The sequence below is a fragment of the Vulpes lagopus genome, chromosome 14 (genome assembly GCF_018345385.1).
Source record: "Vulpes lagopus strain Blue_001 chromosome 14, ASM1834538v1, whole genome shotgun sequence".
Taxonomy (NCBI): Eukaryota; Metazoa; Chordata; class Mammalia; order Carnivora; family Canidae; genus Vulpes; species Vulpes lagopus.
Genome location: NC_054837.1, coordinates 22,731,864 through 22,746,658, shown reverse-complemented (window position 1 = coordinate 22,746,658; position 14,795 = coordinate 22,731,864). Strand labels below are relative to the sequence as shown.

Sequence of the window (14,795 nt, the reverse complement as noted above, 5' to 3'; positions counted from 1 at the left end):
CGTGATCCCGGATCCAGGATCAAGTCCCATATCGGGCTCCCTGCGGAGCCTGCTTCTCCCCCTGCCTCTCTCTCTCAGTCTGTGTCTCTCATGAATAAATAAATAAATCTTTAAAAAAATAAAAAGGCAAAAGAATTGAATGCCATTTCTGTTTTTAAACCCCCAGAGCTTCCCTTTGTCCACCGTCTTTGGCCACTCAATTCCCTTGTCTGTAGTGGTGTCTTCTTTCATATAAAGGAATCATCCTCAAAATGCACAAGCACCTCACTCACTTTATGAGAGTAGGAGGGAGGGGCGAGGGAGGAGGGGGGAAGGAGGGAGGCAGAAAACTATAACCCAGTTCTGGAGACAAGCCTGTGTCCTTTACACTCAGGCTCTGCACATTCATTCGTGACCACATTCTCTCTCCCCTCTCTCCCCTCTCTCCCCACCATCCTCTTTCTCCTCATCCATTTATCTGTCGGTTGACTGCTTACAGAAGGGATGACCAGTCCTCAAGTGTTCTTCCTAAGTTGCCGTGGCATCCTGTCTTGTGGCTGAATTGTGACCAACCCCCCCCCCCCAACTTCTAATTAATTCACATATAGAATTCACATAGAGTCCTTACTCTAGTAACTCAGAAGGTGACTTTATTTGGAAATAAAAATCACTGCAGGTGTGACTAGTTAAGATGAGGTCCTATCTTAACCCCTAGGTGTGGGGGGACAATTAGATAGGACTGGTGTCCTTACAGAGAGAGCACACATGAGGAGCCAGACACACAGAGAGGAAGATGATATGCAGTCAAGTTAGGGACGACGCCACTGTTAAGTCAAGGAACACCTGCGGCCAGCAGAGCCAGGAGGGAGGCAGGCAGCAGATTCTTTCCCACAGCCCTTGGAAGGACCCATTCCTGCTGGCATCTTTCCCTTGGACTTCCAGCCTCCAGAAATTTCTATCACTTACGCCTAGCCATCCATAGGAGCTTGTTATGGCAGCCCTAGCAAACTTACACATCTCTTATTCAAGATGGTTAATGTCCCACAGGCCAACCGCAAAGTAGGCACTGCCCCTCACATTTCGCAAGTGGGGCTGTGGTACCCAGAGATGTCAATAATGTGCTTGGCCTCCCCCAACACTTCCGGGCCTGAGCGAGGGATGGGCTTGGTTTATTTCCGGGCTGCCTCTGTCCTCTTTTCTGTGGTGATGCATCGCCCACATTTCTGGGGTGCAGGTGACAGAGGGAGACAAAGCCCCCATGCAAGGGCTCTAATTGGCATAAGCTGGTGGTTCAGGCGCACCCCCTGTGGACGGCGGCCAAGCCCACCCAGGGACTGAAGCCGTCCCTTCACTGGGTCTCTCTGCCTTGTGTGTGGGAGGACACCCCCCTCTGGCTGTCAGCCTGGTGCTTCTCTGCCTCTCAGTGTCATGGTGGAGAAAAACCCATTACTGCATCCCTTCCAGGAGACAACTGGGCAACTGATTTCCGATGACTGCACGGCCCAGTGCTTTCTCCTATTATTAGACAGTTCCAGAATTCGAGGAATGAGACTGGCCATTTGATGAAAGGATGCCCATGTGCTGTCATTAAACTGTCCTCCGCTGTTCTCTGCCGCTGTCAGAAGAGCAGCCCATGTATCACCAGCCTGGGAACCTCGGAGGGCTTTGGAAGAAATGGGCTTAGGGAGCTTCGGGTCAGTGGGCAGCCCACACAGCGGGTCCCAGGGCAGGGGGTAGAGCACACTTGGGTGAAGGTCACTATGGCCACCTCTGAGGTCTTACCAGAGGGATGGGGGTTCTCGCTGCATCCACCTCTGCTTCTGCTCTCGCCCTGTGAGCTCTGGTCCAACAGGGACACCGACTTACCATGTTGATCTTTGGGGTGTGAGCAACCACTGGCCCTAAGTCACACTAATCGTTACACTAGAAACACGACCATTAGAATTAAAGGCATCCACGTTCGAATCCTGGCTCTGCCACTTCTTGAATGATCCTGGGCGAGTAACTTCACCTCTCTGAGCTTCCATGTCTTCATCCATAAAATGGGGATGAACTGAGATGACTCTGTTCAGAAAATGCTAATGAGTCTAAGAGTCTTTGTGTCACACTTAGACTGTGGGAAAATGTTCAAGCATTGATGGTGGTGGTGGTGATTTTTATCAATTCACAGATGCTTCAGAGCATTTCCTTGCTTATCTCTAGGGAGACTTTCAAACTGGGTCATCCGTGGTCCGTTGGGTTTCCAAAATCCAAAATCCCCAAAATGCTAACGTGAGTAACTATATGACTTACACCTTAGTGCTAAGACCAGGAGGTCTGACTTTGCACCCGCAGTGGTGTGCCAACCTCCTAAGATGGCATACCTACCCAATTCAAGGTGTATATACATTTTTTTTTATTTTAGAAAAAATTTCTGGCTGTTATCAGATACTCAAAGGGGTTCTATGTCTACAAAGGGAACATCTCTGAGAATGATCTGAGGAGGTTGCTTGTGCCCAAGAGTCAGGAGAAGGGACCCACCGTTTACTGAGCCCTACTATGTGCCAGGCTGACATACATCATCCCCATACAGACAGTTGGGCAAAGTAGACACCATCATTTCCATTTTCCAGATGAGGAAACAGAGGCTCTGAGAGATCAGACTGGAAGACAGACACTGGGCTCAGTCACTCACCTGTCCCATGGCTGGCACAGGCCGGGGATTCCAGCTCAGGCCAATCTGACCCCAAGCTGGGCCCCACATCCTTGACACCATGCTGTGTCTGGGGAAATGGAGTGAGGTATCCTAACCTGGGTGTGCATGCCCTGCCCTTGGTCAGAGGCTTAGCTCAAGCTTCACACCATGGAGCTCACCAGGCACTGGGGTATCAGGGATCATGGGACAACCCCTCTTCAACTCTGTGAATGATGCCCCTCAAGTCCACAGAGAACCCACCACCCTGAGTGAAGTCTCTGCCACTCGTCTAGGAGGAGTTCAGTACCTGGCTTAGATCGCTCTTGCCCCCCCACCCCCGTGCTCTGCTGCATGCTGTGGCAGGGGCTGTGCAGTTGTTTGAAGCCTGGGTCCTGGAAGCAGGGAGAGTTCTGGCTCTGCCACTTAGCAGTTCCCTGCCCTTGAATTATTCCACTAACCCCTCTGCACCTCACTTTCTACATTTACACAGTGAAGTTCATAGCACCTCCCTCACATGAGAGGATATTATATTTTTCTTGTGCTTTCTCCCACCAGGGACACTCTCACTTCTTTCTTTCTCCATCTGTGTTCTCTTCTCCTTCTAGTAAGACCTCAGCCAGTGGCAGGAACATTGACTGCCAATGTCAGTGTCATCATTAGCTGAGTGCGTATTTACGTCTGCCACGTCTCCCACACTGGAAGCTCCAGGGAGGCAGTGATGGTCCCCTCCATATCCTGGCACTTACAATAGTTGCTGGAGCATAATATATCCCTAGGAGATGTTTGTTGCTGAATAATAAATTCAAAGAAAGTCCTGTGTACACCATTGATAATAGACATCTAAAATTTAGAGCTCCAAAGGCACCCCATAAAAATATAGGTTCCAGGAAGGTTGAGAGACATTTTTGAATGAAAGATCCCTCATGCATTACTGCAGGGCTGGGAGAAGTTGAAACATGAACTTAAACTCAGAGCTACATGAAATAGGGTCACACAATAGGGCATATGTTTTGATGTCTCCATCAATGACAGAGTTTTAGGATGACAGAAATATGAAGTTTGTTCCCTGTGGCATTTCTTATTATATGAATCCTTAGCAGGGACCAAAAGGTCATCTACTATCTGTCCTTCCAACTCCTAACCTTTTCACTCACCTGCATATCCATCCATCCTCCATCCATCCATCCATCCATCCATCTGTCTGAATATCCACCCAGTCATCCCCTTGTCCATCTATTCCTCCATTCCTCCAACTATCTATCCATCTATCTATTAGATCATCTATCCACCCATAGCCCATGGTGAACATATGTACCAAACACTTTCTACCTTCCAGGCACTATACTAGGCACTGTTGTGATCTAACACTAAATGACATACGGATTCCACTTTCAAGGAATTGACATTCTAGAGGAGGAGACACAAATAGGTTATCTTGATTCGATGGCTATGGGTTATGATAGGGATGCATATGGAGGCTGTGTCTTCCACAAATCTGCAAGACTTTCTGGCAGAGGTAATGTCTGAGCTGAGGCAGGGAGGTCCAGGAGAGGACACTATATGGGGAGAAGGGCCTTCCAGGCAGAAGGAAAAGCTTGTGCACAGACAGAAGCAAGAGAAAGTGTGCCAGGTTGGGGAACTGTGAGGTGCTCTGTAGGGTCAAATCATGGGAAGTAAACATGGAAGAAATGAGAGAGTTGTCTAGAGTCCAGGCCCTCGGGTTGAGTTTGAGTTTGGACTTGGTCCTGAGACACCGGGAAGCCTTTGGGTGGATGTTAGAGAAGCCTGAGTGAAGAGAGCAGGGTCAAGAAAGGTCTCTATCACAGGAAATAGATTCCCTTTTTGAACAGGAACACTACGTGGGAGGCAAGTCATCAAATTTACAAAAGATCTGAAAAGACTCCTTCCTTCTGAAATTTGGTCTTGCTGTCTCCTCTCCCAGAGCCATTTTATGCCTGGCTGAAAAATCTAGTGACACTGGCAGGAGGGAAGCTAATGATTCAGACAGTCATTAATAGTCTCCCTGAAGAAGCTTCCTTGAAGCTCTAGTGGGAACTTCAGACCCAAGACCAGGAGAGGATTCCTGTAGTGCATAATTATGGGCAATGATGTTTTTTGGCCAGTTGGGAGGGAGAAGCTTGCATTGCATCAGTCCTGCTCTGTCCCCTGGTCATGGTGGTGGCTGGGGGCTCGTCGTCCACACAGGTGGCCAGGTTTTGGGGTGCATACAACTGCCAAGGGGCAGTGCACAGACTTATGCATCCCAAGCACTGTGCTGGGATACAGGAGAAAGCAAGCCAGATCCTTGCTTTGCAGAAGCTTGAAATGACATTAGGTAGACAGGTCCTAATGTTAAAAAGAGTGGGTTATCAATGTTGGGAAAAGGGGGAGAGGAAAGGAAGGTAGACTACCAAACTCTCATCTGAAATAGTGTGGAGTCAAAATCCACCGCCTGTAGTTGACGGAATAAGAAGGAATAGAGTGAAGGCATTTCTGAAAGTTGCCAAGGTAACCGGTGTGGACCTAAAAATAGTGATAGACCTCTATTAAGAGGACAGGGTGGGAAATGTTGATAGATAAGGTCTAAGGTCTGTCAATCAATAAATATCAGAGATTTGCAGATAAGCACAGAAGGGATAGCTAGGAAACATAAGAACAGTAGCTCCTGGGAAGCAGGCAGAGTGGAAAGAGGTGGGGTGGGCAACTGCTCCCCAAGGTAAGGCTTACTCTTTTACTTGAGTATTTTTTTTAACCGTGTGTGTGTGCTTAGAGAAAAGATTTTGAACATTCAAAGAGACATAAATTGTCGCTTAATAGAGTCAGTGGCCAAAAGCCAAATGCATGGCACAGGCAGTTAACACCACTGGATTTGGAGCAAAGGGTCTATGGGCACAATTCAGAGAGGCCATGAACTTGGATAGGAAAAATAATTACATCTCTATTTTCCTAACCCCTCAATGAAACTCAATACTTGCTTTCATTACGAACACGGACAAAAAGGCACAGTGGTACTACCAAACCTGTGACTCTCTCACCAATGAAAATCATAGGTATTTTCATATAGCCTTATAATTGTTGCAGATATCTCGAGATATTTATGCTCATCACTACTTCAAAATGAGAGTATTTGTTGCACTCACAGCTTCCCTTTAATGCATCGATGGAGAAGCACACTTTCATCGTATGACATTTGTTTCTTTAAAGTACATTTTTCATAACTATAGTTAAATATAATTTGTTCTTCGCAATCCTGAGCATTTTTTGTTTTTATTTTGTTTTTGCACTGAAAAACATTCTTCAGAGAAGGAGTCCATGGGCTTCACCAAACTGCCAAGGAGTGTATGGCATGAAATAGGTTGAGAACCTCTTTTCCCAAGAGGAGAAATGCCAGGTAAGGCATTTAATAAAGTCTTGGAAGCAGAGAGCAGGACCCATATATTGAGGGAAGCTAGGATCCAGGCTGATGGAGAGGCAGATAGCAGGTGCATGAAGGATTACAGCTGATGGCACAACGGTACAAGCATGTAAAGACATCAATAACTCTAATTTACTGAACTCACAGGTTCTGGACACTGCCCTAAGCCCTTTGCAAACAATATTGGGTTCAACCGTGACAATAATTATAGGAAGACAAAAACGCAATTTCCCTTTTACAGCCTAGGATACACATCCCCAGACGTGTTTAAGGACTAGCCTAAGGCCCCATAGCTGGTAAGGCGTAGAGTAGAATTCAGACTTTGGCTGGCTGGACTCCCCAGCCTGTGCCCTTAAGTAGTCACCTACACTTTCCAGTATAAAGGAAAGTCTTGCTCTCGTGTAACTGATAAAGAAATTGAAGATGAGACAAGTCAAGTGCAGCAAGCCCAGGATCCTAGTGTTCTTGGGAACAACCCAGCTGTTTTTTCCTTGCCCAGCTGCTTGTTTATTCCTTCTTCATGCCTCATGGTTCACTAGGGCTCTGGGAAGCTTAGGGACCCATGCCAGTTCCCTGGGCATCTGGACCAGGAAGACTCACATCCTGCCTACCTTCTGTTGGCACACGATTCAAATCTTCCTTCCCATTCTAGCCTTTGGAGCCCTCCCGGCATGACATCTTCATGCCACCATAGCCTCCTAATTAGGTTCCCCAACTTTGGTGCACACTGCCCATGACTGCTCCATGCACCTGCACTTGAGTTCCTGAAATCGGGGTCCCTTGGGGGGTTGTATACCACTGTGATTGTGTTAGAAGAGTTATAACTGTGCTGTGGTCCGTAGGACATTACCACCAGCCTTTCCTGGACTCACTGATAACCATCTTATCACTAAGAATTACCACCTGGGCAATTCCGTGCCCAGTGACTGCTCTGTTATGACGGTAACTGCTGCTTTAATCACAGCACAATAATAAGAAAAGGCTGCAGATGTGATACAAGAACGATTCTCTCTATGCCTGGTGAAGGCCGGAGGCCAGAACGCCACATTGTATGGACAGAGGATCCAGAGCAATGCACGGAGCAAAGAAATGGCAGGAGATTGAGTCATCGTGGGGCCCACCTCCAGGCCCGAGAAATCTAAACAGACCTCTGGGCAGCATGTCCTACACTCACATGCTGAGCAAAACATCACTCTGCCCATGGCACACAGGCTTTGAATTCAAATTGGATTTGTTTTGCATTGTGATTGCATTTAATTTGTGGATTCGTTTTGGTTTTACTGCAATATTAGGGTGATGAACTCGTACCTGCGGCTTTGCCGTAAGCACTGAAGCCACATCGTAATACAAATATTTCATGGTAATGTTGGGAGGGAAGTATCTGAGAGAATATTCTGTGTTTGAAAGATACTGAGCCACCATGCTGTTTTGCAGGCCATACCCCTTGCTCAAAAATTGTTGCCCATTTTGAATTAATATTCCAAATGCTTAGCCCCGGTCCCTGTATCCTGCTGGTCAACATGGGTGTAATGTTGGTGTTGGCTCCACACCAGCCAACAGGTCAATTTAATATCCTTCAACTAGTTGGTGCTAGTTCCTAGCCATGGTAGGTAAGGCTGGGGTGTGCCAGTGGCTCATGCGAGCACCTAAACTCTGATCAGTGCCTGATGACTACTCAAGTATTACTCTATCTCCTGGGACTTAGGGAAGAGATGTCTAATAGTATAAAAATACCCTCTTTTGGTGTTCCTGTGTCCATCTCTTACATCCTGGTCAAGAAAGTAGAAGGAAAATGGAGATAAAGGTGTCAGCCAGAGTGGAGAAACACCTGGGAAGGAAACCCGGGGACTCTGTGATGTCATCAGAAGGAGCATTCTGGACTGGAAAACACACAGTCTTGAGGGTAAGGCCCAGCTCTGTGTGACCTTGGACAAGTTAAATGACCTCTCTGAGCCTCTGGCTCTCAATATGTTAATGAGGACAAGGAACCATTCCAGCCTTGCCTACTTCCAGGAGCTGGTGGGAGGACCAAGGGCTGCCATTAGAGGGGCAGTGCAAGGCAGAGTGGGAGAGATGCTCAGGAGCCAATGAGGAATGAGAAGACAGAGAGAGGGAGAGAGAGAAAGAGATTCCCCTCCTCCGTGGGAGTCGCTGACCAACAGCACTGCCAGCTTGCTTAAGACTGAATTTGTTTTCTCTGCTTTGGGGCTTGACTCTGTGAAAATATTTGGTCTTCATTTGAGATCATTTGTTTTTCTTCGTAAGCATTAAATGTCTCCTTTATAATGCATTGTTCTCAGGGAATCATGGGGAGCATTGCAAACCAATTTTTTTTCCCTAACCGTATTTTCTTGAATAATGAACTCCACTTTGGGTTAAACATTTTTACCAGAATTTTCCTCTTAATTGAAAAGTGATTTCTAAAATGCATTTGGCAGAGCGGGGGGTGAGGGACGTTAAAGTTACAGTCTCATTTATTCTTGGTGGAGTGGAAGCAAAGTGGAACCCAGGGGAGAAATCAGATAAAAAAAGAAGGTAATAGAATCAACGGAGAAAAGAAATAATATAATGAATGCATGTGGGCTCTGCATAGGCATCTTGTTACGTGCATAAGCACTTGAGTTAGAGGAGATACGGAAATGAGTAGTCAGAGCTGACATCTGGCCAAAGACCAGTTCCCATGACTTAGAGGTATTGCCATCCCCTTGTGGGTCCCCGGGTCTCAGTTTCCCTATCTGTGGAATGGAATGAAGCTGTCTTCAGAGGGCTGTGGTGAGGGTCCCAAAGAAGAATGAATGGGAACATGCAAGCTATAGGGTGCAGTGCACATGTGAGGTGAGTTGTTCTTTGAGCAGTGGGGTCCAGGGGAAGGTCGTATTGAGCAAGCTTCAAGACTCTTTCTAGCTCTAAGAATCCAGATTTTGATGAAAATGCACTGACACGGTACACACAGGTACACACACATGTTCAGATACAGATGCATACTCACACATAGATTTATACACACACCCCCTCGCACACTCATTCTCACACACATGCAAGCTAATTCATATATACCCTCACACACCCATATATACACCATTAAATACACACCGCCTCACACATATACCCCCACTCCCTGCGCACACACTTATATGCTTACACACTTACATGCACACACACATTTTTGTGCATAGCTCCCCACAATCCCTCACATACAGACCCTCTCATAGATAACACCCCTACACCATCACACATGTCTCCCCAATACCGCCTTATGTGCACCCTCACACCCACGTATCCATTGTACCCCCACCTGAATCCTCCATTCACAGTCCTACACACACACACACACACACACACACACACACACACACACACACGTGTTCTTCAAATTAGACAGTCCCTGCCAGAGTTCCATGTCTCCTCTGCCCCTTCCCAGCTGAACTTGGGTTGAAAGCAAAGCCTGTCCCCTGTGCTGAGCCCATGTCCTCACCGTCTCGCCACCAGGTTCTGCCCCACAATCCCCAGAAACTGCTCAATGCTTTCATATCCTTGGCAACATCCCTCCTTTTGTCCTCTATCCTTGGCATTTGGTGACACCCCCTTCGTTCCACTGTGAACTTTGAGCTTCATAGTATAGGGATCTTTTCTGCCTCATACACGAGTGCATCCTCAGAACCAGGGACATAGTGGGTGTAAGAAGTATGGTTGAATGAATGAAAGAGACCTAGGGAAGGACGTGGTGTTCTCAGACCAGGGCTCTGGGCTTTGGAGTAGGCCTGGGGAGGGGACAGGGGCCTGCCCTTTGGTCAGTCCCAGTGCTCTGCTCTCTCTGGCGCTCAGTGAAGCTCTGAGCCAACTCTGCTCCATCTGTGCACATCCCACCTTTGCCTCCTCCCCCCGAGGGACCCAAAGTGCCAGTAATATTTGGGACCTGCCCCTGGTAGCCATTCCTGGCTCATGTCCCAGGGCCACCCAGGTGCCCCCGGAGTTTGCAGGAAGGGCCCAGGCTCTGAGGGAACACAGGTTCTCTGCTGTCTCACCTGACTTCCGTACACATGCTCACAGGCTCACCGGCACTGCCACCTGCACGGTCCCAGTAGGTTACCACTGCCAGAACGGGGCTGCTCCATTCTCACACGAATCCTGCCAGGTAGTCTCTACATCCCAGAACTGAGCAAACCCAGCCTCCAGCACGGAAGCAATTGGCCCAACGGCATGAGCTGGCAGGTGGCAGTCCTAGGATTTGAACTCTGGCCTCAAATTCTTCAATGCTGCATCTCCCTGAGTGCCCACACCGGGTCTGCGCCCCCTCCTGGGTTCCCTCAGCTTCTGCGCTTCTCCACTGGGGCAACGCACCTTCCACGTCCTCCTCTGCTCACTGCCCATCTCCCACGCTGGGCCAGGAGCGACCCGGGGGCAGTGAGGTGGACGACTCTGGTGCCTTGTCCCCGTCCCCTTTACCAGGCCAATGCACCCATTCCCCAGCTGCTGACTTTTATTCTGGAGTATTGCCTTATATAGGAAAGCTCTCTTGCTGGGGAGATGATGACACCCCTCACCCCAACTGGCAACAGCCTGAACCAGTGACTGGAGGGCATGGGGATATACACCAAAGGCCTGCTCCCCTTGTCTCAAGGTGGGATCATGCTCCAGAGCTCCTCGCGGGATCCAGCTGCGGCATCTCTAGCTGAGACCCCAGCCTTGCTCAGCCCCTTCTGCCCTCTCCTCCTTTCCTCACTCACTCTTTCTAGAAAGCTCTCCTTCCAGAAAATATGTGCACAGGATATCACATTTCAGGCCCTGCTTCAGAGCCGGGAGAGGCCAGGACAGCCTGATAATCATTGAGACCCCAGTGTCAAGGCATTTGGGAGTCACAAGCATTTATTGAATGAACAAGCCATTTCTCCTACCTTCTGTGCAAAGTCTCTGCTCCAATCACATGGGCCTCCTTGGTCAGGCCATGCAGAGAATCAGCTCTTGGCCAAAGGGAGGAGCTTGGTTTTCTGTGGTCCCCACTGCAACACTGGGGCCTAGACCAATGCCTGGCACAGAGTAGGAGCTTAGTGAGCATTTGCTGAATGAATGAATATTGACATGAATGACCATCTGCTTTTCTGAATTCCTGTTAATATTCTCTTCAGCCCTTCAAGGCCACCTCTACCATCACCTTTCAGGTATCCTCACCTGCCATGTTCACCCTGGCTGGCTTTGACTTCATACCAAAGCACTTTGCTAGCTGCCTGCATACCTCAGAGGTTCACCTAGGGTCCTCACACAGAACAGCTGTTTGGCCTATATCCATTAGGTTTTGTTTGGATGAAAGTGCTCGGTGGCTTCACAGACTAAGAAGCCCCTCTGCTGTCTTGCATTTTCTTTTTTTTTTTTTTTATTTTTTTTTAAATTTTATTTATTTATGATAGTCACAGAGAGAGAGAGAGAGAGAGAGGCAGAGACACAGGCAGAGGGAGAAGCAGGCTCCATGCACCGGGAGCCCGATGTGGGATTCGATCCCGGGTCTCCAGGATCGCGCCCTGGGCCAAAGGCAGGCGCCAAACCGCTGCGCCACCCAGGAATCCCTGTCTTGCATTTTCTATCTGCTTCCAACTCCCATGCCTCTTGACCTGGGGCATACCCTCCCTCATGCTGCCCTGTCCAAACGCTGTGTATTGACGTCCTCTTATGTCCCCATCTAATCGAGGACTCTAGGTTGAAAGCACAGGTTTTGGAATCAGAAAGGCCCTGGGCCAATTATTTATTCCCTCCTAGCCTCGGTTTCTATATCTATGAAATGGGAAAATAGCAGAGCTACAACCTGAAGCCTGGGCAAGAATTCAACAAAATGGATCACGTGATGTGCTAAGCCAGCGCCTGGCTCCTGGCATTTGGGGGACATGAGCAATTACTGAATGAACGAGCCATTGTTCAAAAATAATAAGTGGTACCTTCTAGTATTTTTTCATTAGCCAAGCAGTGCTCTGGGCATGCTTAGAAATTAACTGTCCAAAGTATCATACTTTACTTTGGCAAGGGGAGCTCAACCATGGGTGTGTGTGAAGCTCATCTCTTCCTGTTCCAGAGCCCCAACACGGTGTATCACGGCCATGATCACCGGGCTCTAGCAAAAGCCACCCATCCCAGGTGGACACTGGGGACATTCCGGTGGCAGCTGCACGGCTAAATAGAGCCCTCATCCCTTGCTGCAAAGGGACCAGAGAAGGAACCCTAATGTTCTTCTGCTTCTTAAGCATCTGGCTTTCTCCCAGACCCAGGCTCGTTGTGTTTAGACACAAGGAAAAGTTGGAAGAGAAGGTGGATTCTCATTTCCCAGATTCGCTGGTGCATCTGCAGCAGCTTGCCGAGCTCGTGCACAGTGTTTGCTCAGTGAGCATCGCGGGGTGAATGCAGGCACAAAGGAAGGAGCGAATTTGAGCTCTGCCATGTGAGCTCAGCACTGAGGATAGGTGTCTCTCAATAAATGTTTTGGAGTGAATGAATGAATTCTAGTTTCGCTGCCCTGTTCTCAGTTCTGAGCCCACATCCCAGCACACAGGCGGGTGATGAATATTTATGGAGGAAATGAACCAGATCCAGTGTTTCCCTGGATCATAACTGGACTTCAGCTGTTATTCTATCTTCCCACTTGCCCCAGCGTCACAGATGTGGGTTCTAGGAATTGAGCCCCTGAGTCTAGCCACCAGCCCAGCTTGGCCTCAGGCGGGTAGAATGTTTTCCAGCCGGATCTGGAAAACAGAGCAAGTGAAGCCCCCCAAGGCGCATAACTGGGACACTGTCTTGCCGGTATGCTTGTAGGTTATTCCCTTGGGAAACACTCACCACCACCCACCACCACCACCATGGACTGTGCTGGAAAGAGCAGAGCACAGTGACCCGGGGATGCTTCCAAAGAGCCCTTGCTTGCTTGGCATTGGCATCGATATTACCACACATGCACACACAGATGGGGACATGTGGCCATGCCCCACTGGGCACAGAGTGCTCTCCTGTGACCCATCCTTCCTCCCCAGTCTACATGTCGGAGCCACTGTCCAGAAAGGCTCCAGAGATCCACACGAGTGATCCTGTTCATCTTCCAGATGCACCCCAGGTGGCACAAGCATGTGGATATGCACCCATCATTGCCCCTGCACCCACCCCTCCTCCAACCTCCTCCCCACCTGGCCTGTCATCCCATCCAAACACACCTTGCCTCTGCCCCCAGGCAGACGGTGGCCACGGACCACCCTGTGGTCCCACCAGGAGATAACACCACCTGTCACGAGGGACCCCTTTCATGGATCACAGAACCCCTATCAGCCAGGAGCTGAGGCTCAGAGTTCACAGTGCAGAACCAGAGACAAGTCATGTGTCACCTCATTTCCTGGAGGTACCAGAGCTGTCCCTCTCTAACCCTCTGGTCTGTGCCACGGGCAGGCAGTTGCTCCCTCCTTTGCCACTACTGGCGTTGATTCTCCCCGGCCACCCCGGGAATCAAGAGGTGGCTCAGCCCCTATAGGATTGCCTGGCCTGTGGGCTGGACTGGTGTCCCCAGAACTATGTGGATCCTGGGCCAGGGCCCTACTTGGCCCCCCGCCGGGCTCCAGGACGTGTGGTGCTGTGAAGCCAGAGGCCTCCTCCGGACCTCAGGCTTGCAGTATAGCAGCCTCCCCATGCCTGCTTCCTGCAGGGGTCTCCGGCCAGCCAAGCAAGTGGGGCTACTACATGGCATGAGCAGGCGGGGTGGAGGGACACGGCCTTCGATGCCCAGACAAGCAGCACAAAGAACCAGCTCCTCCGGCAATGATGAGGAGGCAGCTGGGCACACTCAGGCCCTTCATTCAGCCATCAGGTTCCCCCTAGCCATGGTCTGGGGTTGCCCCTGCAGCCGCATGGCCCTGGGGCGGACGCTGGGCTGGCATCAGGTCCCCTTGGGTTCCCTTCGGGTTGGGTGGAGGAGAAGGAGGTCGGGGATGCTGGGAGGCCCCAGAAGGCCCCAGGAGAACGGAGCACCCGGGGGGCCCTTCCCGAGATGCCCAAGCAGGGTTGGCCCCGCCTGCCCACTGGCCCCCTGGGGGAGCAGGGCCCCCCGCCCGGTACTCACCGGCTCCGCAGAGGCCTCACCCGGGTGGTGGCAGCCGCCCCCTGTCATGCGGTGCTCCCCATCTGGAGAGGCCAGCGGCACTAATCAGCCGCCTGGCGTGGTGCGGCCGAGTGGCTGGGGTTTAATTGACACCAGGTGGCCCCTCCCCAGGGGCAGGCTGGGAGGCGGCTCTGCCCAGCAGGGAGGCCAGGCCCCGGGCAGGGCAGGGGGGCTGCACCCAGGCCCGGCCGGTTCGGGCCTCCCCTGGGGAGACGAGGGCGGTCAGGCAGCTGCGGGCCACTCCTCCCGTCCTCTCCTGCCTGCTGCCTCCATAGCACGCCCCAGCCCCGCTTCCCTAGGCTCTGACCTTTCTTTCATTTCAGAGACAGCAGGGACAGTGACAGCGTCTGCCCAGGAGGAGGGTGGCTCAGGTTTCTGCCTGGCTGGCCGGGGGCAGCGGGGAGTGCGTGCACTAGGTCTGCAGTGGCCAGGCCTGGCCAGCGGGATGCTCAGGAGGGCCACCCATTGTGGCCACAGAGGATTCCCCAAACCCTCTTTTATTGAACACTTACTACATGCTGGGCCCCGCATGGTGCCTGCGCGGTGCTCGGAGAGGTGGGTGGTTATGAACGCCACTTTGTCGGTGAAGAGACCGAGACTCAGAG

At 50.5% G+C, this 14,795-nt stretch overlaps 1 protein-coding gene across 1 annotated transcript in view; it reads right to left on the bottom strand.

Moving 5' to 3' along the window:
* The window catches only part of NOS1 (nitric oxide synthase 1), a 185,955-nt gene extending 171,521 nt beyond the window's left edge, over positions 1-14,434 (bottom strand). Inside the window, exon 1 of the mRNA XM_041729393.1 lies at positions 14,152-14,434. The gene's annotated coding sequence lies outside the window, so the exon portion shown is untranslated. The remainder of the gene's footprint in view (positions 1-14,151) is intronic.
* Between the last annotated feature and the right edge of the window lie 361 nt (positions 14,435-14,795).